At 39.9% G+C, this 24,779-nt stretch overlaps 1 long non-coding RNA gene and 1 pseudogene across 1 annotated transcript in view; one reads left to right on the top strand and one right to left on the bottom strand.

Moving 5' to 3' along the window:
• Positions 1–22,579, bottom strand: part of LOC143684144 (uncharacterized) — a 31,142-nt gene extending 8,563 nt beyond the window's left edge. Inside the window, exons 1-2 of the long non-coding RNA XR_013175875.1 lie at positions 21,834–22,579; positions 3,789–3,874 (exon numbers count right to left, since the gene is read on the bottom strand). This is a non-coding gene — a long non-coding RNA (uncharacterized LOC143684144). The remainder of the gene's footprint in view (positions 1–3,788; positions 3,875–21,833) is intronic.
• On the top strand, positions 9,726–10,796 carry LOC143682165 (WW domain-containing adapter protein with coiled-coil pseudogene; annotated as a pseudogene).
• Positions 22,580–24,779: the final 2,200 nt, after the last annotated feature.

Raw genomic sequence — 24,779 nt, 5'->3', positions numbered from 1 at the left:
TAATGGAAGAAATTATCACTGAAAATTTCCCAACTCTTATGAAAGACCTAAAATTACAGATCCAAGAAGTGCAGCACACCCCAAAGAGATTAGACCAAAACAACAAAAAGACAGCCAACCCAATTACAAAATGGGAAAAAGACTTGAACAGACACCTACCAGAAGAGGAAATACAAATGGCCAAAAGGCACATGAAGAGATGCTCAATGTCCCTGGCCATTAGAGAAATGCAAATCAAAACCACAATGAGATATCATCTCATACCCACCAGAATGGCCATTATCAACAAAACAGAAAATGACAAGTGCTGGAGAGGATGCAGAGAAAGAGGCACACTTATCCACTGTTGGTGGGAATGTCAAATGGTGTAACCACTGTGGAAGGCAGTTTGGCGGTTCCTCAAAAAGCTGAATATAGAATTGCCATACGACCCAGCAATACCATTGCTAGGTATCTACTCAAAGGACTTAAGGGCAAAGACACAAACGGACATTTGCACACCAATGTTTATAGCAGCGTTATTTACAATTGCAAAGAGATGGAAACAGCCAAAATGTCCATCAACAGAAGAGTGGCTAAACAAACTGTGGTATATACATACAATGGAATATTATGCAGCTTTAAGACAGGATAAACTTATGAAGCATGTAATAACATGGATGGGCCTAGAGAAAATTATGCTGAGTGAGTCTAGCCAAAAACTAAAGGACAAATACTGTATGGTCCCACTGATGTGAACCGACATTCGAGAATAAACTTGGAATATGTCATTGGTAACAGAGTCCAGCAGGAGTTAGAAACAGGGTAAGATAATGGGTAGTTGGAGCTGAAGGGATACAGACTGTGCAACAGGACTAGATACAAAAACTCAAAAATGGACAGCACAATAATACCTAATTGTAAAGTAATCATGTTAAAACACTGAATGAAACTGCAGCTGAGCTATAGGTTTGTTTTTTTTCTTTTTACTATTATTATTACTTTTATTTTTTTCTCTATATTAACATTCTATATCTTTTTCTGTTGTGTTGCTAGTTCTTCTGAACCGATGCAAATGTACTAAGAAACGATGATCGTGCATCTATGTGATGATGTTAAGAATTGCTGATTGCATATGTAGAATGGTATGATTTCTAAATGTTGGGTTAATTTCTTTTCTTCCATTAATAAAAAAATAAAATAAAATAAATAAATAAATAAAAAGGAAGTGCTTGGGCCTCAAGCAAGGACATCCTGGAGGAACAGTAGCCTTGGCTTCCTGGCACTGCCCTTTGGGACCTCACAGACCAGACAAGGAGAAAGAACAAAGCCTGCCAGCCCCACTTCACATCTCTAGGAGGTACCTGGTAATTGCCACAGTCCCCGGGAAGGAGCTGGAGCTGTGTAGGGAGAGGCAGCATACCAGCACCCATGGGCCCCTAAGCTCCCTCCCACCCTGCCAGAAGGCAGCCTCAGCAGGCACTCAGTAACCAGTCCATTCTTTATATACATTCACAGGTCTTAGGTGTTCCATAACTTTTAAAACCAATAATATTTAAGAAATGATCTCTTCTTTTTACCTGCAGATGTGTCTTGTAACTTAGTGATCCAGTTGGAGCGCAGATGTCTGTGGAATGCATGGAGTAGGGGCAAGGAAGGTGAGACAGAGTTCCATGCCCAGAGGGGACCCAGCCTACTCTCATGGCCCTTGGGACACTGTGACTGCAGGTGGTATAGGACTTTGTCTTGGAGGTGATGATTCTATGGTGTGTTGACTGTATCATTCTGTGAATATACTAGAAACACTGAATTGGACACTTGAAAAGAATAAATTGTGCAGTATATGATTATAACTCAATAAATGTTATTTTCTATCACAATATGCAAAGCCCCAACCAAAAGCATTAACTAAAAATCTAGGAAATTCTCTAGGCACTATCTAAGTCTCCATAAAAGCTATTCTTAGCAAATTTATTTTTCTCCGAAGACTGAAAGGAAGACCAAAGAGAGGAAGGAGGTGTAACTGAGAAATTAAGATGCAGCTAGTGTCTGTGACTTCTGATTCATTATATAGATACTTCTTTTTAGTGTCTAGTGTTTTAAAATGGCTAGAAGGAAATATCTAAAGTCGTTCAATTATTATCCAGTAGAACGGTCTTTGATAATGATTGTAGAACTATATAACAAAAAGAAAAAGAAAAAAAAACAAAACTCAGCTGCCCTTGTTTGTGCGGCTCTACTTCTGGATGTTTTGTTCTGTTCCATTGACAGATATATTTCTGACAATACTACACTGTCTTAGTAACCTACCTCTACTGTAAGTCTGAAAATTGGGTAGAGTCCAAAACTAGAGGTAATAAGAGAGTGGGGGAAGGGGTGTGGGATGTTTAGGTTTTCCTTTTTCTCCTTATTTCTTCTCCTGAAAAAAGACAAACATTCTAAAAATGATCACAGTGATGAATGCACAACTGTGTGATTGTACTGTGAACCACTGACGGTATACTTTGGATGGACTGAATGGTGTGTGACTCTATCTCAATAAAATAACATTAAAAAAATAAGCTCCCCCACTACCAAAAAATAATAATAATAAATAAATCTGCTGTTTTGTTAAAATACCAAGACAGGATTTTGGCCCTTGAACACGCTTTATGAGATTTTTCACTGATGTGTACTGCTAATGTAGGTGCTAATGAACACCTAGGCTAGCAGATGAATTCCATGGCACAACTGTTGCATTTGATGCATTACTAGTACGAGTATGATTTGGACCCAGTGATGGACTTCTCTGACTTGAGCACCGAAGGCTTCAAGGAGAGAAGTTTCATGATCTTGCTGCTTGTCAGCAGTTACATGCTGCCAAGTGGCTGACTGTGAAACTGCTCCTTGCTTACCTTCCAGAGTGCTAACCTTTGGTTATGAGGAAACAGCAGGAGTACTAATCAAAGGTTTGACAAGGGCTGTGTTAGTGTGAGGCATGTTTATTCTTGGAGACACACAAAACCTTGAGGATGATGCATCAGATATTAAAGACACTGGGGACAGATTAGTTGGCTGGGCTTGTGTAGAAAGTAGAGCAGTTTGCAAAATCTGAGAAGTTATGCTGAAAGCAGAGGGTCCAAAAGTCAGAAACTTATGAATTACAGATTGCAATGAGGCTTATGTCACAGAGGTTGTAAGAACTTCATTTATTTTGAATAAATGAGGTTTCTGGGACAGGAAAGTCAAAAGACTCAAGGGAGAATTAGGTATACAAATACAAAGCAAAATCATCTCATGTTAACAAGTAGCCAGATCAAGCATTTTATCAAGTGGATTAGAAAGTATCAAAGTTTCCTTGATGATGTACTACAATGATTATGCTGGGATTTAAGTAAATATGTGTGAACAAATGTATAACCAGAAATGGGCAATAAGAACACTGTTAAAAGGCAGACTTACAAACAGAGGACATATATAAAAAACACAGAGGAAGATTAGTTGATCATGAGGCATTTTGCATTTTGTCAAGCAACACAAACTTTGGTGAACAGCAGTTTCCTCATTTTCACAGACAATTGTATCTCATTCTTGTGAAGATAATATGAGATTCTGTTTATAAAGTTTTTAGCACAATGCCTAACAGACTCAAACAACAAATGTTAGGTATTCTAGTTTGCTAGCTGTTGGAATGCAATATACCAGAAATGGAATGGCTTTTAAAAAGAGGAATTTAATAAGTTGCTAGTTTGCAGTTCTAAGGCTGAGAAAATGTCCCAATTAAAACAAATCAATAGAAATACCCAATAAAGGCATCCAGGGAAAGATACCTTGGTTCAAGAAGGCTGATGAGGTTCACAGTTTCTCTCTCAAGTGGAAGGGCACATGGTAAACACAGTCAGAGTTTCTCTCTCATCTGAAAAGGCATATGGTGAACATGGTCAGGGTTTCTCTTTCATCTGGAAGGGCACATGGCAAACACAGCGTCATCTGCTAGCTTCTTCTCCTGACTTCCTGTTTCATGAATCTCCCCAGGAGGCATTTTCCTTCTTCATCTCCAAAGGTCGCTGGCTGGTGGACTCTGCTGCTCGTGGCTACGTTGTTCTACTCCGCTCTCTCTGAATCTCTTATTCTCCAAAATGTTTCCTCTTTTATAGGACTCCAGTAAACCAATCAAGATCCACCCTAATGGGTGGAGACATGTAATTACCTAATCCAGTTTGACAACCACTCTTGATTAAGTCACATCTCTGGGGAGATGCTCTGATTACAGTTGCAAACCCACAGTATTGAATAGGGACTATTCTGCCTTTATGAAATGGGATTTTGATTAAAACATGGCTTTTCTAGGGTTCATATATCCTTTCAAACTAGCATATTAGGTAATTTGTATGTGTGCATATCTGAGGTCACACATACATGGTATTTTCTCATCTATTTCAAAATTTCACGTGCTATAATTTGTTATGTATAATCATGCTTATATTAGTTTCATATAAATCTATTCTAATCAGCTCCATAATGAATTCAATTATTCCAATCTTATTTCCCTGTATTCTCAAGTTTCCACACTAAGTTTCCTCCAGATCTCATTGTGGATAGAGAACAAGTATAAGGGAACCATCAATAACCATTGTGATCAATATTCTGGTGTTCAGATTTGGAAAACCAGATTATTTGCATTCAAGCCAGATCCTATCTTAATAAAGTAAATGTCAGTGTGAGTGTAATCTGGAAGAAAATCATCAGGTGATGAATACATCAAAATAATCTGGACACCTGTACCAAGTTAATAATAGAAGGAACTGAGATTTAAGTTATTGATACTCTATTTTCATTTGTTAAAGCTGCCAGTATGCTATGTACTGGAAATTGAATGGCTTTTAAAAGAAGGGAACTTATTAAGTTGCAAATATATAGATCTAAGTCTGTGCAAATGTCCAAATTAGGGCACCAACAAGAGGTTATCTACACTTAAGAAAATCTAACAACATCTGGTACACCTCTGTCACCTGGGAAGTCACGTGGCTGGTGTATGCTAGGGTCTCTGTGGACAGTTCTCTCAGCTGGGAAATCACGTGGAAATGTCTTTTAGCATTCTCTCCTCATTTCCTAAGACTTTTTTTCTGCATCCCCAAAGACCTTTGGCTGTGTGGCCTCTGTTAACACTGAAGATTTTCCCAAAATAGTTTCCTCTTAAAGTGCTCCAGGAAACAACCCCACCTTGAATGGGTGGAGACACATCAAATCAAAAGTTATCACTCACAAAAAAAAAAAAAGTTACCACTCACAATTGGGTGGGTCATGCCTCCATGGACACAATAAAAAAGATCCCACCTAGCAATACTGAATGAAGATTAAAGGACATATCTTTTCTGGTGTACAGAATAGCTTCAAAGTGGCACAGTAACCAAGTATGAAAGGTATGGTGAGGTATGAGATTGTAAAAGTAGAAAGGGGCAACATGAAGGAGGGCATTGTATATCAAGTATTCAGTCAGGAAAGGTATGGTGGTTGAAACTGTATGTACCCCTGAAAAACATGTTCTGAAATTTAATCCATTCTTATGGGAGTGAACTCATTGTAAGTAAGACCTTTTGAGGAGGTTGTCAGTTAAGGTGCAGCTCAACTCAATGAGGATGGGCCTTAATCCTATCACTGGAGTCCTTCATAAGCAGAATGAAATTCAGGGGGAGAGTAAACCACAGATGGAGCAACCAGAAGCTGAACTTTACAGAATCCAGAAGAGAGGGGAGAGACTAAGAGATGCCATCATGTGCCTTGTCATATGACAAGCTAAGGATGAAGGATCTCCACCAGCCACACCCCAGAATGCAAGTCTATGGGGAGGAAGTTTCACCTTATGACATCTTGATTTGTATGTTCACAGCCACAATATGGGTGATTAAATACCCATTGTTTATCCCTACCCATTTCATGGTATCTGATGGAGCAGCCTAGGAAACAGATCATGTAATGATGCAGTGAAAAAAAAAAAAAAAACATGCCACAAATCTCAGTGACTGATTCTGTTCATGGTACACTTCCAACAGGGAATAACAAGATTTTGTTCATGGTGGACTCAGCACCCCAGGTTGATGAAGGCTCTGCCTCAACCAGAAGTGGAGAGATCATGGTGGTACTTCCTGCTCTGTGGGCCAAGGTAAACTATGAAGCGGCATATAATCATTTGCCAGTACAATAAATTGGGGAATGGATAAGTTAGAAACAATTCAGGCATTCAAATCAGTTTTATTGTGAAAACTTTTAATTATTTCTCATCCCCCATCATGACAACATATATTCTTACCAAGTGTGGCCCAAATATTTCTTTCTGTATTATGCCATATGTCCTACATCACCACTGTTCATTTTTTCAAGAGATTCTTTGTGACATTTTTTTACTTCTGTGTTGCTCATGATATTAATCAGAGTTTTGAATATAGATGTCAAAATACAAGAAAGCACAGCCATTATTTTTTCTATAGACAGAGTAGATGATGGCTGCATGCAAATACAAATATAAGGCACAAAGTACAAGGCAACAACAGTGAAGTGTGCTACACAGGTACAGAGAGGTATGTGCCTTCCATCTGTACTGTGAGACCTCACGGTGCACAGGATAATTAAGTAGGAAGCAGCCAGCATGAGGAAATTCAACAGGTAGATCATACCACTGTTGGAGACCACTGTTTGGCCAATGACATGTGTTGGTGCAAGTCAATTCTAGCAAAGGATACAAGTCAGAGATGTATCACAGGCCATGCTGGGCTCACAGAAGGGCAACTGAAGGACAAGGAGGGACTGAACCAATGAATTCAGGAAGCCCTCCAGCCAAGCCACCCCACTAGCAGGGCACAGAGATGTCTGGCCCTGATGGTTGTGTAATTCAGGGGCCTGCATATGGCCACATGGTGGTCATCTGGCCATCACTATGAGCAGAATGGTCAGAGTTCCTCCCAGTAAATGGGCAGTAAAGATTTGAGCGAGGCAGCCTTCAAAGGATATGGCTCTCCCATCACACATGGAGTCAACAATGAGTTTGGGAGCCATACATAAGAAATAACAAGTATCACTAAAGGACACACATGCCAGGAAAAGTACATAGCGGAGCTTAAGGTAGGGATAAACATAATGGTCTTCATGATAAATATGTTTCCTCCAATGGACACCAGGTGGACTATCAAAAAGAGCAAAACAAAACTCTCAGGATATTTTCTAAGATATTTCATGGACTGATAGCCATCAATTCTGAGCTACAGCAAGATTTGGGTGAAAAGAGAGTTACCTAGAGACCCAAGAAAATTTTGTTACTATCTGAAAAGACTCATTTTTCAGTATTTCCTTCTAGTTCTTTATCAAAAAGGACATATTGTTTTGATAACTACAGTTATGCTATACCCTGCTGCATTCTGATTCTTTTTTACTTACAATTATATTGAAACCATTTTTCACATCATCTATAGGTTTTATGATCTTCCCTTTTTTGTGCTGTATAGTGGGGGTCACATTTCATTCTTTTTCCATGTGAGTACCATATGTGAATTTTTGGGGGGGGATTACATGGCCCAGGAATATGACTGGGTCTCTTGCATGTCAGTATATGCACCCCTGTAGTCATCCTGCATCATGAACCTTAGATTAATAATATCATGATTTATTAATCTAATATAAACTATTGTTAAAAATTTTGGTTGATCCCAAAATTTTGCCATCTCAAAAATTCTGTTTTTTTATTTAGGATGGTTTACTGTAAATTTAGACATTAGAACACATGTATGGATACCATAATACATATGCCCAAATTGCTTCTGAAACAATAGTATGATGTCCAGACAATAGAGAGGACTAAGTGTGCATTTGTGTTTGTGTTTGTGAATGTGTGTGTGGGGGGGGGTGAAAGTGGGAAAGAGAAGGAGAGTGACAGACATGCCTGTAAGAAAGACAGAAAATCCCCAAGCGCCAGAAACAAAGAAGATATGCAAAGTCAGGAACAGAGTAGGAACTGAACATGTTTTTAAATATGTATACCAATGATATCACCTTAAACTCATTTATCATACATTATCCATTATTATATAACTCTTTAAGCAATGTGTTAAAGAGCTACTTTCTCTGTAATGTGGCCAGAATGGGAGATTGTAATTTTGGTTAAATGGGTGAAAAATGTACTTCACCTTCTGTAATGTTAATGTGCTTGTCTGGAGGATATTTAGTCAGTTTTACATGTATGCAAACTAATATGCTGTCACCCACACATCATACACACAGAGGACAGAGTTAATCATACTGTCCAATCTTCCTCAGAAACATGACCTTACAAACATCTGAATTTCTAACTTCCTAGAGGTAATTTGTTCCTCAGGTTAAAGGGGAAACCTCAAGTGTCATAAAAAGATAGAGATCCCCAGGAAACTTTCCATATGGAACAGAGAGGAGATTCCCATGTTTTCCTGATCACAAAGACTGAGGGAAAGGAGGCTGAAATTCCAAGCCAGATTCCTCCTTTAACCCCATGGACTCTGCCCAAGTAGTATATGACTCTCAAAGAACCAAGGAGAGTTGTTTATTCTGCCAGTAGCACTTAGTGAAGTGGTCAGGAATGAAGTCTCTCTAGGGTTAATCAAGTCACAGTTGGGAGCTAATTTATTGTAATGCACTTGCCTCAGTGCATGCCTCTTTCAAGACATTTCAAGATGCTGGGGGAAATCAACCTTTGTGGAATATGATTAACCCAAATCATGATGCACAAAACTAAGAATAAATAGATTTTCTGTGTTTTTAATGAGTACATTTTGAAAATATAAAAAGTTAAATGATAGGAGTTGCCCAAATGTGGCTGGTGGAGTGACAGCAGTGACAGCAGTGGCAGCAGTGGCAGCAGTTGTGGGGAAGGAAAAGTCGAGCAGGCCCTTTCTCTCCATGGGGCTGAACCTGGGCATCTGGGTCCCCCCTCCACTGCCTCTGCTGCTGCCCTGCAGACTTGGCACAGTCTTTCCAGCCAGGAGGGAGGAGACTGTTGGCCAAGGGAGATGGCCTGGGAGCTCTGGCACCAGGTCTCTGGAGATGCTGAGATTAGCCTAGGGTGCTTCAGGCCTGCTACAGGCACTGACTCCTGCACCCTCTCAGGGCTGCTCTCTCCACTGCCCTTGCTCCACTCATCAGAGGTGGAGCAGGTGAGGAAGCAGTAGAGACTCATGGTGGCTCTCATGACCAGCAGGGGACCCACAGGACTCACCAGGCACTTAAGTCTGAATAGAAGAGTCACTCTAGTAGTGGGGACCACAGGCATGAAAAGATGTCAGATGGCACAGACATTGACACAAAACATTGTGTCAGATAGCACAAAACACTGATGAGATCTGTTAGTCCTGCAAACAAATACAGTGTCAGCTCAGGCCACTCACTGTAAGGCCAGAAATGTGCATCTGAGAGAGAGAGAGAGAGAGAGAGAGAGAGAGAGAGAGAGAGATGGTGGGACCAGTGGCTCTCCACAAGAAATTTCACATGACTGTGCTCTTCAGAGTTCAAATTCACATTCTTCTAATCTAAGTAATAAATTCGAGCAAAACTTCAGATGCACTTTATGATTCTGCAGATGAGTGGCCTGAGCATATTAGCTCTTCTGGAAAGAAAGCACTACTACAATGGTGGAGTGTAATTTCCACAATGGGACAAACCAAAAGAGTAGCTTGAAAGAGAACTGAGACAAAAAGCAAATGAGATGGTAGTTAACATTTGTCCAAATGATAGGAATTACAGAAGAGAGGTGATGCAAGCAACAGGCACTGGTGGGTTTGCTGGTGAAAACTCTAATCAGGAAACAAATCAGTATCAGATTCTTGTGCAATTCCTTCCATCTTTTTCTGTTTCTGGACTGAATCCCACATTTGCACCTCTAACATCTGCTCCCACAGTCCCATTTCACCTGTCCCACAGTCACAAAGATTTCTCTTACTTCAGGACCCAAATATTATTCAATGGCTGCTTCCTACTTTGCACACCAGGCTGTAGCTTAACAATTCTAATGCGCATTTATCAAAATAAATGAAGTTTTTACACTAGCTGTGACACAAGCCTCAATGTAGTCTGTAATTCATAAATTTCTGACTGCTGGATCCTCTGCTTTCAGCATAGCTTCTCTGATTTGGCAAGCTGCTCTACTTTCTACACAAACCCAGCCATCTGTCTCTAATGTCTTTAACATCTGATGCATCATCTTCAAGATCTTTTGTGTCTCCAAGAATAAACACACCTCACACTAACATAGTCCCTATCAAATGTTTGATTAGTACTTCTCCTGTTTCCTCACAGCCAAAGGTTAGTACTCTAGAAGGTAAGCAAGGAACGGTTTTGCAATCAGCCACTCAGCAGGCTATAACTGCTGACAAGCAACAAGATCACAAAACTTCTCTCCTTGCAGTCTTCAACGCTCAAGTCAGAGAAGTCCATCGCTGGGTCCAAATCATACTTGTACTTTTAATGCATCAAATGCAACAGTTCTGCCACAGAATTCATCTTCTCAGCCTATGTGTTCACTAATATCTATGTTAGCAGTACACATCAGTGAAAATCTCGTAAAGCATGTTCAAGAGCAGCCCACAAATCATGCAAAGTAGCAGGCATTATAATTAAATAAAGGGACCCATAACATGGGAAGCATTTACATTTCAGAAATTTGTATGGAGTTAAAAAATTTAAGCTCTTATTCCAGGTTTGTGAAATCCAAGCAACTCTGAAGGATACTATTTTTGAGACAATAAATTAAGGAACTTAAAGAACTAAAAATCAGAAATCATTCACGATTTGAATATGGGAATAATTGCACATGGTTTTGAGTACAGGAACTAAAAATCTATTTCCCAATCCTAACACTTTTGAGTTGCATTTAAGTGACTTTGGACTTTTAAGCTGGACAAAGGAAATGACAAAGTGATGGAGTCTGAAAGATTTAATTCAGGTGAAATCTGCAAAATTGATTAGTAAAACCCTTGAAAAGCAGATTTCTTATAGATGTATTCTTCACACTGTAAAGATGTTTTGTAGCATGAAGCTATGAGAAGCTATGCATAATAGACATCCAAAACTGAGCAATGCTGAGGTGACTAAACACCTAGACTTTTACATGTAAAGTTTTCTACAAAACTAGATTTAAAAAATTGGGTGCTTAATTTATCATTTAGAAATCTTGCATTTTCAAAAATGAAGTACACATACCATGTGATTTGTGTCCTAGAGATACATTTTTGAATGATATCAGCAGTGTACAAAATATGATGAAACAACTCTTTCCACACCTGCCCCTTATGAAGAATAGTGCTTCTCCATTTATTCTGCAGAGAAATGTTTTTCCTTTCTTGTGTGCTCTGTTTCCCTCTAATATCCTCAATCTGAGTTTATCCATTTTTTAAGGTTCCTCTTTTTTTTGCTTTCTTCAGGCACTGTTGGCATGACATTTTTGAAAAGGGTAATTTAATAAGTTACAAGTACACAGTTCTAGGATGTGAAAATTTCCAAATTAAAGCAAGTTTATAAAAATGTCCAAAGTAAAGCACCAACAAGAGGTTACTTTCAATTAAGAAAGGCCAGGCATTTCTCTCTCAACTCAAAGGCACATGGCAAATATGGCAATGTCTACTGGCTTTCTCTCCAGGCTTCTTGTTTCATGAAGATCTCCCAGGGGCATATTCCTTCTTCATCTCCAAAGATCTCTGGCTGTGGGGGCTCTGTGGTTCTCCTGTGGCTGTTTTGTGACTCTTGACATGGCATTTTTCTATAACCTTTTCCCTTCTGTGTCTGGTAGCTTAAATTTCAGTGATTAAGCATAACCCACTTGTTTATATAAATTATCAGAGTACATTTGCACCCTGTAAGAATGGACTTAAAAGTACTACTGGGCATGTACTGAAAACACATTCTTCAAGTATATAGAAAACTCCCAATGAACATAGTTGTGGAAAGAAAAAAAAGAAATGAAGCAAGTCAAATGTGAATTCTATCTGCTATAATAAACATGTCAAGAAATTTACATGGGCTTCTGGGAAGATGGCTGAATAGAGTAGTTCGAGATTAACCTTGCTATATGGAAAAGTTAGAGAAGGGACAGGAGGGTGACTGAGGTGGTGATTTGGGTGTGCAGCTGACCTGGGAGAGCCTACTGTACCACATGGGGCAGCCCTGGTTGCAGAGGCCAAAGAACTGAGAGGAAGAAAGCTGGAGCCTGGTGCGGAGGTATGGAGCCTGCAGTAGTGCAGATGGGAGTTAGGGATTAGGAAGTAAGCCAGGCCACATTCCTTGGGCATGCAACAGCCTTGTGACCAGCAACTCACCACACACCCCATGCACTTGAACCCCATCATCTACTCAATTTCCCCATGCTCCAGGTACCCCCACTAGACTAGCCCCAAGTTCATGTACCTGCCTCATACACCCACCCCAACCAACCTCTCCTCACCCTCATGAGCAACACTCCCCCCTCCCTATTCCCTACAGATTGAGATCAGCACATAAAGGCTGCAGGCACTAAACTCCATACCTAAGCTACCCCTGCCCCCCTGCCCATAGTCTCACACAGCTTCAACCTGCTTCCCCTGAGCTCTGTGCATCAGTTTTATGGCATTCCTTGGTCCATGCAAGTGCATGGGCCCCAAATCACATCATTCAGCTCAGAGAACCACACTTTACACAGTCCTAGAACTGTGCATGTGCACGGACCTCAGCCATACTTCCCAGCTCTGAGAAAATACTGCTCTGCACAGCCAGGTCACATCTGCCTGTAATCCATGAAGGCATAATGCCAACCTCTGGTCACAGCTCTACACATGTGCAGAAAGGGCCCTAGGCCTTAGACCAGTGCACACCAGGGTTACACTTGCCAAATTGGTGCATCCACACAGCTACATCCTCCCTGGCCACTGGGCACCCACATTCACAAGCATCAGTGTAACATCCCCAAACTTTGACTATACCTGCCCTGAAACAAATCACCATAGTGAGTGCCCCACCCTGTTAGCTGCTCCCTGCTGTACAACCATGTCCCAAACACAAGAACTTACACTACTGAAAGAAATCAACTCCCAGAGTAAATCAATCAAGATATTTACATGCCATGAAGGCAGCAGAAGACTACTAAGTATAATGAATGCAATCAGACATAGCCCTACCTAATGACCAAATTAAAACACCAGAGGAGACACAGACACTCAAACAACTAATCAAAGATGTTCATAGAATTCTAATTCATAAAATAGGTGGGACAGCAAATGACATAAAGGAGATCAAGAAGACAGTGGAAGAGCATAAAGAGGAATTTGAAAGAATAAATAGAAAAACAGCAGATATCACAGAGATTAAAGACTCTGTTGACAAAATAAAAAAAATTCTAGAGACACACAACACCAGATTTGAAGAGAAAGAAGAAAGAATAACTGATACAGAGGAGAGAATAACTGCCTTCAAAGACTCAAAACAGCAAATGGCAAAAAGATGGAAAAAACTGAATTGGATCACAGGGAAATGATAGGCAAAACAAAGTATGCAAATATAAGAATCATTGATCTCCCAGAAGGAGAAGAGAGGAGCAAAGGGCTAGAAAGAGTAGTTGAGGATATAATGAGGGAAAATTCCCAACCCTCATAAAGGACATGAATATGCAAGTCAAAGAAGCCCAACAAACTCCCAACAGAATAAATCCAAATATGACTTTCCTAAGGCACATACTAATCACTGCCAAATGTTGAAGAAAGCAGAAAATCCTGAAAGTGGCAAGAGAAAAGCAGTCTACTACGTAAAAAGGAAACCAAATAAGACTGAGTTCAGGCTACTCAAGTAGCACCCTAGAGGTGAAAAGGCAGTGGTATGATATTTTCAAGATCCTGAAAGAGAAAGATTTCCAGGTAAGAATTTTGTATCCAGCCAAATTGCTCTTCAAAATTGGGGGAGAGATTAAAGTTTACACAGACCAACAAGTCCTGAAAGAGTTTGTCAACAAGAGACTGGCCCTACAAGAAATACTAAATGGAGTTCTGCTGGCTGAAAAAAAAAAATGACCGGAGAGGAAGCTCTAGAGGAGGGCACAGAATTGAAGAGTACCACTAAGGGTAATTTAAAGACTACAAAGAGAAAGAGGGTAAAGAATATATAGATCTGACAAATAAAATAAGATAAGATGGTGGAATCAAAAAATGCCTTTTCAGTAATAACTTTGAATGTTAATGGACTAAACTTACCAATTAAAAGATAGAGATTGGCAGTATGTATTAAGAAACATACGCCAGCTCTTTGCTGCTTACAAGAGACTCATCTTACATACAAGGATACAAATAGATTGAAAGTGAAAGGATGGAAAAAGATTTTCCACACAAGTTGTAAACAAAAGAAAGCAGGAGTAGCTATACTAATATTGGACAAAACAGACTTTAAATGTAAAGACATAATAAGAGACAAAGAAGGACACTATATACTAATTGAAGGATCAATTCACCAAGAAGATATAACAATCATAAATGTTTATGCTCCCAATCAAGGAGCACCAAAGTACATGAGACAGACATTGGCAAAACTGAAGGGAGCAATAGATGTTTCAATAATGTTAGTAGGAGACTTCAATACACTACTCTCCTCTATAGGTAGAAAAACAAGACTGAAAATGAACAAGGAAATAGAGAAGTTAAATAAATTGGTAAATGAAGTAGACCTAACAGACATATATAGCTCATTACACCCTAAAACATAATGATATACATTCTTCTCTAGTGCTCATGGAACATTCTCCATGATAGATCATGCACTGGGGCACAAAACAGGTCTTTATAAATTCAAAAACATTGAACTTATTGAAAGTACTTTCTCTGATCACAATGGGATGAAGCTGGATCTCAATAACCATCAAAGAATGGGAACATTCACAAATATATGAAGATTAAATAACACACTCTTAAACAACCAGTGAAGAAATTGCTAGAGAAATCAGTAGACATCTGGACATGAATGAAAATGAGATTGCAACTTATCAGAACTCTTGGGATGTGACAAAAGCTATGCTGAGAGGGAAATTTATTGCCTTAATGCCATATTAAAAAACAAGAAAGAGCAAAAATTGAGGATTTAATAGCACACCTGGAGAAATTTGAGAAAGAACAGCAAACTAACCCCAAAGCTAATAGAGAAAGAGAAATAACAAAGATTAAAGCAGAGGTAAATAAATGGGAGAACAAAAGAACAATAGAAAGAATCAGTAAAATTGTTCTTTGAGAAAATCAATAAAATTGATGGGCCACTAGCAAGAATGACCAAAAAAAAAGAGAGAGAGAGGATGTAAATAAACAAAATCAGAAATAAGAACACATGCATTACCACAGACCCTGAAGATCATGAGGATACTATGAACAATTATATGCCAACAAACTAGACAACACAGATGAAATGGACAAATTCCTGGAGATGTACAAGGAGCTACACTAACACAGAAAGAAATAAAAGATCTCAACAAACCAATCACAAGTAAAGAGATTCAATCACTCATCAAAAATCTTTCTACAAGGAACAGCCTAGAACCAGGATGGCTTCACAGGGGAATTTTATCAAACATTCCAAAAAGAATTAACACAAATTCTGCTCAAACTTTTCCAAAATATTGGGGAAAAAGGAACTCTACCTAACTCATTTCATGAAGCTAATGTCATTTTAATACCAAAACCGTGTAAAGATGCTGTAAGAAAGAAAAACTACAGTCCAATCTCCCTAATAAACATAGACACAAAAATTCTCCATCAAATATTAACAAATTGAATCCAACAACACCTTAAAAGAATTATACACCATGACCAAGTGGGGTCTATACCAGTAATGCAAGGATGGTTCGACACAAGAAAATCAATTAATGTAATACAGCACATTAACAAATTGAAAGGGTAAATTCACATGATCATATTGATTGATGCTGAAAAATCATTTGACAAAGTTCACCATACTTTCTTGATAAAAACACAGGATAGGAATCAAAGGTAACTACCTCACTATGATAAAAGGAACATATGAAAAACTGGTAGCCAACACTGTACTCAATGGAGAGGGAATGAAAGCCTTTCCCCTAAGATCAGGAACAAGACAAGGGTGCTCAGTGTCACCTCTATTTTCAACATTGTGCTAGAAGTTCTAGCTAGGGCAATCAGGCAGGACAAACAAATAAAAGGCATCCAAACTGGAAAAGAAGAAATAAAATGCTCATTATTTGCAGATGATATGACACTATACTTGGAAGATCTTGAGAAATCTACAGCAAGCTTGAGCTAATAAACAAATTCAGCAAGCTGGCAGTATATAAAATTGATGAGCAAAAATCAGTAACATTTCCATACATAAGCAATGCGCTAGCTGAGGAGTCAGTTAAGGAAAAAATTCCACTCAAAATAGCAACTAAAAGAATCAAGTACTTAGGAAAGAACTTAACTAGGGATGTAAAGGACTTGTACACAGAAGACTACATAATGTTGCTAGAAGAAATCAAAGGAGATCTAAATAGGTGGAAAGACATTCCTTGCTCGTGGATAAGAAACACAGAGAGCACAGAATAAGAAAGAGGTCCTTTAATCCTGTATACATTATTGTAATGCCTGGATACATCCTACAGTATACTAAGCAGGTAATCAAAAAGTATTGTCAAAGTTCCCTGAGGGATGGGAGAAAGACTATGGAACTCTTAAACCTTACCATCAGGGAGTCCCCTGATACTGTGTCAAACTTTAGGGACAACCAAATCAACAGGCTATGCCCTCGATCATGGGGCTTACTCTTGTGAAGCTTATGTAGGTAGCAAAGAAGCTTAGACTACCTATAGGCATGCCTATGAGTTACTTCTGGAAGGCCTCTTTTGCTGCTCAGCTGTGGCTTCATTGTCTCTAAGCTCAACTCTGCAACTGAAAGCATTGCCCTCCCCTCATGTGGGACACAACATCCAAAGGCACAAGTCTCCCTGGCAACATGGGAGATGACTCCCAGGGATGAATCCAGACCTGGCACTGTGAGGTCAACAATTCCATCCTGACCAAAAGGCAGAAAAAAAGTGTACTTAATGACACATCTATCAGTGGCAGAGAGAGTTCAAATAGAGTCAAGAGGCTACTCTGCAGGTTGTTTTTTTGCAAGCAGTTAGAGCTTGCTATCTATCATAAGCTGCCAATCCCCAACCAGCACCATTCCAGCTAATCCTAAAGACCACCTAGGGCAATATATAAAATTCCAAAAAGATGTCAATGCATTAGAGTAACTTCCCAGAAACATAAACCTTCAGATGGGTCCATGGTCCAGATAAGTCCTGAAATCTAGCCTATCCTCTCCAGAACATCAGATAGTTCCATTTCCCTACCCCATATTAGTGAAAGACCTTCCAAACATGAAAAATGTAGGATTGCCATGGCCCAAATACTTCTAAAGAGAGGTATGAAAAGATCAAAGTTATGGTGGAGTTATACAGAAAAAACAGGATTTAACAAATGAATCTGAATGCTGAATAATTGAATTGATATGTCTTTTAGTCCCTAGTATTTTAGAGCAACCAGAAGTAAAAAACTCAAATTGTGAAATTACAGCCCATTTCAAACTCTGAAATATGTTCTACAACTAATTGTGGTGCTGTGTTTGAAATTTACAGCTTTTTTGTATATATGTTGTTTTTCACCAAAAAGAAGGGGAAAAAGTCAATTGTGATGATAAAAAAAAATACTTAAGCCCTCTAGCCTCCTATATTCTGGAGCAGATAGAAGGAAAACTAGGAGATGATCATATGGTGACCCATGACAAACTCTGGGATCTGTCCTGAAACTTCTTGTTGAAGAGTGCTTTGAAAACCATTGCTTTTTCATTTCTTTGCTTTGAATATATGCTATACTACACAACAAAAAAAGCTAAAAACTAAAAAAATGTTCCTACCCACAATAGTTCTGCACCCACAGGGATGGATTAAAAGAACATAGGCTTTGTTGTTGTATACAAAGCTTTATTACAAAATCCAAGTTATCTTTTATTTTATTTTATGTTTTACCTTGTAACAGTTGTATAGTCATGTCTTTCATCTTAGGTTTATGATCCCTTTTGATTTAGTTTTTGTGAAGGGTGTAAAGTCTATATATAGATTCTTTTTAATGTGCATTTTGTCATCAAGTTTTTCTGGTACCATTTGTTGGAATGCCTATCCTTTTTCCCACAAATTTGTTAACTATTGACTGCAGTTGTCTGGATATACCTCTATGCTCTCTATTCCATTAAAATTATTTGATTTGTGAAAAAAAATAATTGTGGTTGTTTTCAGTTTAGTTTAACTGCTGTCATTTAACTGATGCTACATTTGATGTTCTTACTGAACTTTGTTATTTCTACAATTTCTAGGATAGAATTTCTACATATGTATGTTCAGTATAGACATTCTGAACAATATCGTTGCCTTGAATCCTCTGAAATGAGACACTGTCTCACTATGGTGTTTTAGCTGAAAAACAGTCAGTAGTCATTTTGCTTGTTCATGGTAGTCTTAGTCTTATGACTGTTTTTTGTTTTGTTTTGTTTTTTCTGGAAAACAAAACCCTTAGAAACCATTACTCTAATTAAGTATTCTAACTTTAACTTTAAAATGTTTTGTTCTTTCAATCACTATTCTTGTGGGTCAATTACATGTCAGAAACAATCTATAGTGGGATCACATCAGTGAGAAAAGCAAATGATGACCTTTCTCTAAGGGAGTTTAAATTGTTTTGATCCTGAATAACTCAAAACTAACAAAAGCCCACAAGAAAATCAAGTACTGTTAATGCCCACTTTCACAATGAAGAAATCTAAGCTTTGCAGAAATGTACCACATGCCCAGATGAGGGATTAGGCGGTAGAGATAACCAGCCAGTCTGATAGATGCCTTGTTAAATGATCTGTCCCCAATAGTAGGCCCACCCAAAATGACTGATCATTGTTGAATGTGAAAGAACATAAATTCAGGTATAAACAGTCCTTCCTTAAAATTACTCCTCCAGGTATCTATTTTCCAAAGAAGACCCCAATAATTAAGACTTTTTAATCTGCCTAGGAATGAATTCACTCCAGGGTAAGGATGATACATTTTCCATGCCTGCAGCAGGGCAAGCTCTCCTGAAAACTCTCTGAGCATCTGTGGGTCCCCTCTTGCTCCTCCAGGGACATCTCTCTGAGCTCTCTCTGTCCAGCAGGCACACTCTTAGCATCCCTGGGAAGTTTCTGTCCCTCTGTGTCCTTCACTTGGTTTCATCTGTCTGTGTCTCTATTTGTTCTAGTTTCAAATGGTTCTCCTTCATAAGGCCTTCAAGAAAAGACCAAGACCCACCTTGAACTGAGTGGGTCACATCTCCATGGAAATAATCTTGTCAAGTGGTCCCACCCAAAATAGTCTGTACCAACAAGGCTGGGTTAAAAGAAAACGGCTTTTTAGGGATACAAAACAATTTTAAACCAACACAACTATCCCTGAAAGAGCATGGCAATAATTTCTGTCTCTTTTCTCTTAATTACTTCACAGTCTGGAATGCTATACACTTAAGATTTCCTGACAATTTGGTAAATCATGGCACCACTATGGTTTTATTGCCAGCAGGCTAGTGTCAAGCAAGAAATGATAGCCATTATTCCACTCAGAAATTTGAAAGAATTAAAAAGAGTATTATGATATCTAATAAAGGATGGGTATTTACATGTATCTATTTCATCTAAGGAGATGATGTGTTATTCAGGCTGAGAAGTGAAGAATAAGATGTGAATCAGGCAAAGTGCTAAGGAAAGAGCATTCCCAGCAGCAATCGTAGGAAAGGCAAAGCTCTTCACTAGTTCAAATAGTAGGAAGAGTAAGGCAGAGTGGGTGGGTATGCAATTGGAGAGCTCTTCAGAAGGCACATATAAATGTGGATTTTAGTCACAGAAACTCTACGTGGAAATGGTATGGGGGAATAACATTTTGATAAGGTTAGAGCAGGGCAGAAGCAGCAGGATGAGTTAGGCATGTGTGTGGGCAAGCGTACACCTACTTATATCTAACCTACTACAGTAGGGAATATAAAGATGGTTAAGATGATGTCTCCACCAAATTTACTGAATCCATCCTAAATACATGTCATTTGACACTGGCATCTTCCCATTTTTTCTGTACCCCTTGCAATACCTGGACCTTTTTCCTGTGGGCATGCAGTATCAATATGACACTCTAATATGGCCTTCCTTCCCCAAACAATATGATAAATGCTTTTCAGATCATTCATTTTCTTCTGAACCAACTACAATTTGCCTTTCTGCAGCACAAGACTCTTAGTTTAGGGTATTAAAACCAAAGCACTCTGGGAGAATATTTGTATTAATTTAGGGATAGCAATCTGTAAAGGAGGACACTTCAAAGAAGATATAGCGCAAAAGAGAGAACGATAGGCTTGGTTTTAGTCTTGTTTTGTAAAGATCCAACACTAAGTGAGCTTAGGAATCACCCTAAATTTCTCTGAACCTACTGCATAATTTATCATATAAAGAGAATACACTAAGGTCTCAGTTAGCTCTGAACTACTATGCTTCATAATAGTGACCTTAAATTTCGAATTGGTTAAATATCTGGTTGTCCAAGGTGAAATGACAAAATTCAGGGATTCATAAAGAACTTGTGGTGAGGAATCACTTGCCACCTGGCTTCTGGTAGTATAGGTATGGCTAATATTAACACCATTGGACAATATTATGAAAGGGAAGAAAGATTTTTATCAGAGTAGTACAATGACTACCAGTCTTCATGTACCCTCTTCAAACTGGGAAATATTACAAGAACCTCACCAAAACTGCCACCACAATAACATTTAGATGGTGCAAAATTATAGTTCTCACCAATGAGGTGTCAGCAGAAGTGTGCTTGTCACATCCAGACTGAAGTGGATAATTACCGAGTATGTGTACCCCACACAAGCTGAATGGAGAGTATACTAGAACTCAGAAAGGCACACCAACAAGATACAGGGTCCCTGGATTTCCATGAAGATGGTGGAGTAGGGTAGACTGAATTTACCCCTGCTCCACAGGAAAAGAGAGGGATCAGGGATAAATGACTGGCACTGAATTCCCAGGAGGTGAGTGATTTCAGAGTCCCCAAAGTTTCATAGGAAGGAAAGAGGCAGAGGAGAGGGCTTTTAGTTATAACTGAATATATATAATATATAAATATAGTTATATATATATAACTGTTCACGTGGGGTGCTGTGGATATTGAAACAAGGGCAGAAAATTATCTTATAACAGCAGTAATCTAGCTTGACTATTTCACAAGTAACTACTTTTAGCTTTCAGTAGGAAGAACTGCTTGCTTCTGTGTACTATGACTGGGGAAGCTCCAGTCTTTTATGAAATGTAGCAGCACCCATGAGCTGCCCCCATAGCCCTAAGGCACAAGGTTGTTCTCAGACCTTGGGTTCCCAACTTGCTTTCCCCATCCATGTCTGGAAACTTGGCATCTCTGGATATGCCAGGATGTGCTGCAGATATAGCCTTTGCCTTCTCATTGCTCATTTGCAAATAGCTACCCTCCCACAGAGCTCCAAGCCACAGGTAGATGAACACAAATGCTGCCTGAGCATGCACATCTCCCCATGCTTGGGTCCCAAACACAGGGTCTAATCTTTGGTTTGTGATGCCTGTTATGCTCCTTTAGCTTGAGAAAAGTTCTGAATGTGACCGTGGCTTTGTAATGGACACTCTAATACACTGGGGTTGCTTCTGGTAAAGAGGTAGCAGAAGAAACGCACCTGCTTCTTCCTTCCCCAGCAGGCAAATACACTCTAGCTCCTCCATGACAAGGATGCAGGGAGCCACAGTTTAGAGGGCCATCTTACCTGCAGATATCTTCAGCCCACTCTATCAACTCAGAAGGGCCTCGATTCTAGTAAGACTTCATCCCCCAGGTCTCCTACTATCTCAGTGGTCCATTTCCAAGCAAGTTAGAATGCAGTCATCAAGATACTCTACAAATAAAGGATTCTGTTTTTACTAAATCCATTTATAATGCAATGATCTCTCATTAAAACCTCTGCCAACAGGGTTGTGGAGTTCACAAACCAGAGACCTGATACTGCCATTTCTGTGTCTCTCTTCTCTTTATCTTCCAATATGAGCTCCAGTTCCCTACTGGCTGAGCAAGGGGATAATCTGAGTGACATACCTTGGTCTCAACTAAAAAGCAATTGGCCACTATCTTTCCCCAACATTTATACCCCTTTGCTTTCTTCTTCTCAGGATGCATATCTGTGTCCCTCCAGGAACAAGACCTTTTGTGTATTTTCACAATGCCCCCTCATCCATTCTGGCCCCCCACCTTCCATATGGCAAAACACCCAGAGAGCTAAGTAGTGCCAAGCAAATTGATTTCAAGCTGGTTACCCAGTCAGCTAATGACATCAATCAATAAATACAGATGCCTTAGTTGCAAATCCTCATGGTGACAACTTTTACCAAACAGAGTCCTGGGCTGACCTGAGGGAAGCCCATGACTATCTCTGCCTTCATAAGACCCCTAAACTATAATATCCTTATTTTACAGAAGGGAACAAGGGCCCTGGAGTGTCATTGGAGGGTATCCCTAGGACATTCTATACCACCACAGAGGAATAGGGACTTTGAACTTGGTTTTTGCCCGCATACTCTCACCATGGCATCCCATTCCACAGGTGCTACAGGGAAAGATGGAAGGTTGCTAACTCAGCAAGTTGCCTGGAGTACAACAGGAGAGAAATAGCACTGGCACTGTTTGTCTGTGGAAGCCTGGTTTCTGGTTCTTTCTGGGGCCATTTCCCAAGAGACCTTGGGGATCTCAAATGGGGTAGCCCAGGGACTCAGAAAGGGGGTTGTTTTACTGGACTGGCTTAGGGAAGGGGTTGGTAGGTGGAGGGGAGTGGGGAAGTGGTGGGTTGGAAGGGTGTCACTAAGAGGGAGTGAGGATATGTAGGTCTTGGCCTGGCCTGGGGTAGGGAGAAGTCTGGCCCTGGGGTGGGGGAAGGGCTATGACTGGTGGCAGGGGTGGGCTGGGTGCTCCCCCCATGACCAAACCCACCAATTCTCAAAGCTAGGAATGGGGTTGGGAATGTTGAGGGAGAAGCAAGACCAAGGCCTACCTTGGTGGTATACTCTTCTGGTGGCCACTTTCCTCTGGCAGATTTGGGTGTAGGGCTCAATAAGTGCAGGGATGCTGAGCTTGCCAGGCATTGGGGGGGGGGGGGGTGGTCCCTGCAGCTACACTACTTCCCTTCCACGGGAGGAGTTATCTACATTCGGTCGGCCAGGACACCCTGCTGCTTGCCATTCCATACCCCATTTCAGTCACCCCCAAAGTAGCAGCCCCTCCTCCTGCAGTGGCATTGCCCTTTGGTTTGCTTCTCTCCAGCACAGTTTTTCCTCAGCTGCCCCCTGGCCTTTAATTTTTCTGGGGTTCCACAGAAGCCAACATTTCCTTGTCCTGGCTCTCCTCAGCCTCCTGCCATGCCAATGACTCCTTCACATTTCTCTTGACCTTTTTTCTCCTCACCAGCAGCTCTCCTCACACATCCAACACATCTGACAGGGCATGGCATGGGCACAGCAAAGAGCAGTTGTGGCCAGGATCAATTGGATTGAAGAGCTGTCCTTACCTGCATGACAAAAACTAAAAAACACAGCTAGAAGAAATTAAGGAAAATTTGAACAAATGGAGAGGTACACTGTGCTCATGAATCAAAGGTCTCAATATTGTATAAGATCACCATTTTTATACAATGGGGAAGAAAGGGGGAAAATTCAACTCCCCCAAGTGGAGAATTCTTTATATTCTCACAAGCAGTGGGGACAGCCAAAGTAATAGGCCGAGCCTCCAATCTTGGGGTTTGTTCACATCTTAATCCTGCAAAAGATAGGCTAAGCCTACTTAAAATTAGGTCTAAGGCTCACCCCCAAGAGAACCTCTTCTATTGCTCAGATGTGGCCTCTCTCTCCAGCCAACACAACAAGCAAATTCACTGCCCTCCCCCTGTCTATGTGAGACATGACTCCCAGGGGCATGGACCTTCCTGGCAACGTGAGACAGAAATCCTAGAATGAGCTGAGACTCAGCATCAAGGGATTGAGAAATCCTTCTCAACCAGAAGGGGGAAGAGTGAAATGAGACCAAATAAAGTGTCAGTGGCTGAGAGATTCCAAACAGAGTTGAGAGGTTATCCTGGAGGTTATTCTAACACATTAAATAGATATCACCTTGTTAGTCAAGATGTAATGGAGAGGCTGAGGGAACTGCCTGAAAATGTGGAGCTCTGCTCCAGTGGCCATGTTTCTTGAAGGTAATTGGATGATGATATGGCTGTTGTAGTGTGACTGTGTGGTTGTGACAGGCTTGTGTCTGATGCTCCTTTTGTCTACCTTATCGATGGACAAGTAAAACATATGTATTAAAAATAAATAAACAATAGGGGGAACAAATGTAAAATAAATTTAGTAGATTGAAATGCTGATGATCGGTGAAAGCGAGGGGTAGGGGGTATGGTATGTATGAATTTTTTCTGTCTTCTTTTTCTTGCGTTTTCTCAATTGATGCAGATGTTCTAAGAAATAATCATGATAATTGTGCTGGTTTGAAAGGAAGTATGCCCCCTAAGAAAAGCCATGTTTTAATATAAATCCCATTTCATAAAGGTAGAATAATCTCTAGTCAATATTGTATGTTTGAAACTGTAATGAGATTATCTCCCTGGATGATGTGATTTAGTCAAGAGTGGTTGTTAAACTGGATTAGGGGATGACTTGTCTCCACCCATTTG

This window comes from Tamandua tetradactyla, chromosome 5 (genome assembly GCF_023851605.1).
Source record: "Tamandua tetradactyla isolate mTamTet1 chromosome 5, mTamTet1.pri, whole genome shotgun sequence".
NCBI lineage: Eukaryota > Metazoa > Chordata > Mammalia > Pilosa > Myrmecophagidae > Tamandua > Tamandua tetradactyla.
Note: the sequence above shows the minus strand (reverse complement) of the source record. Positions and strands in the feature narration are given on the sequence as shown.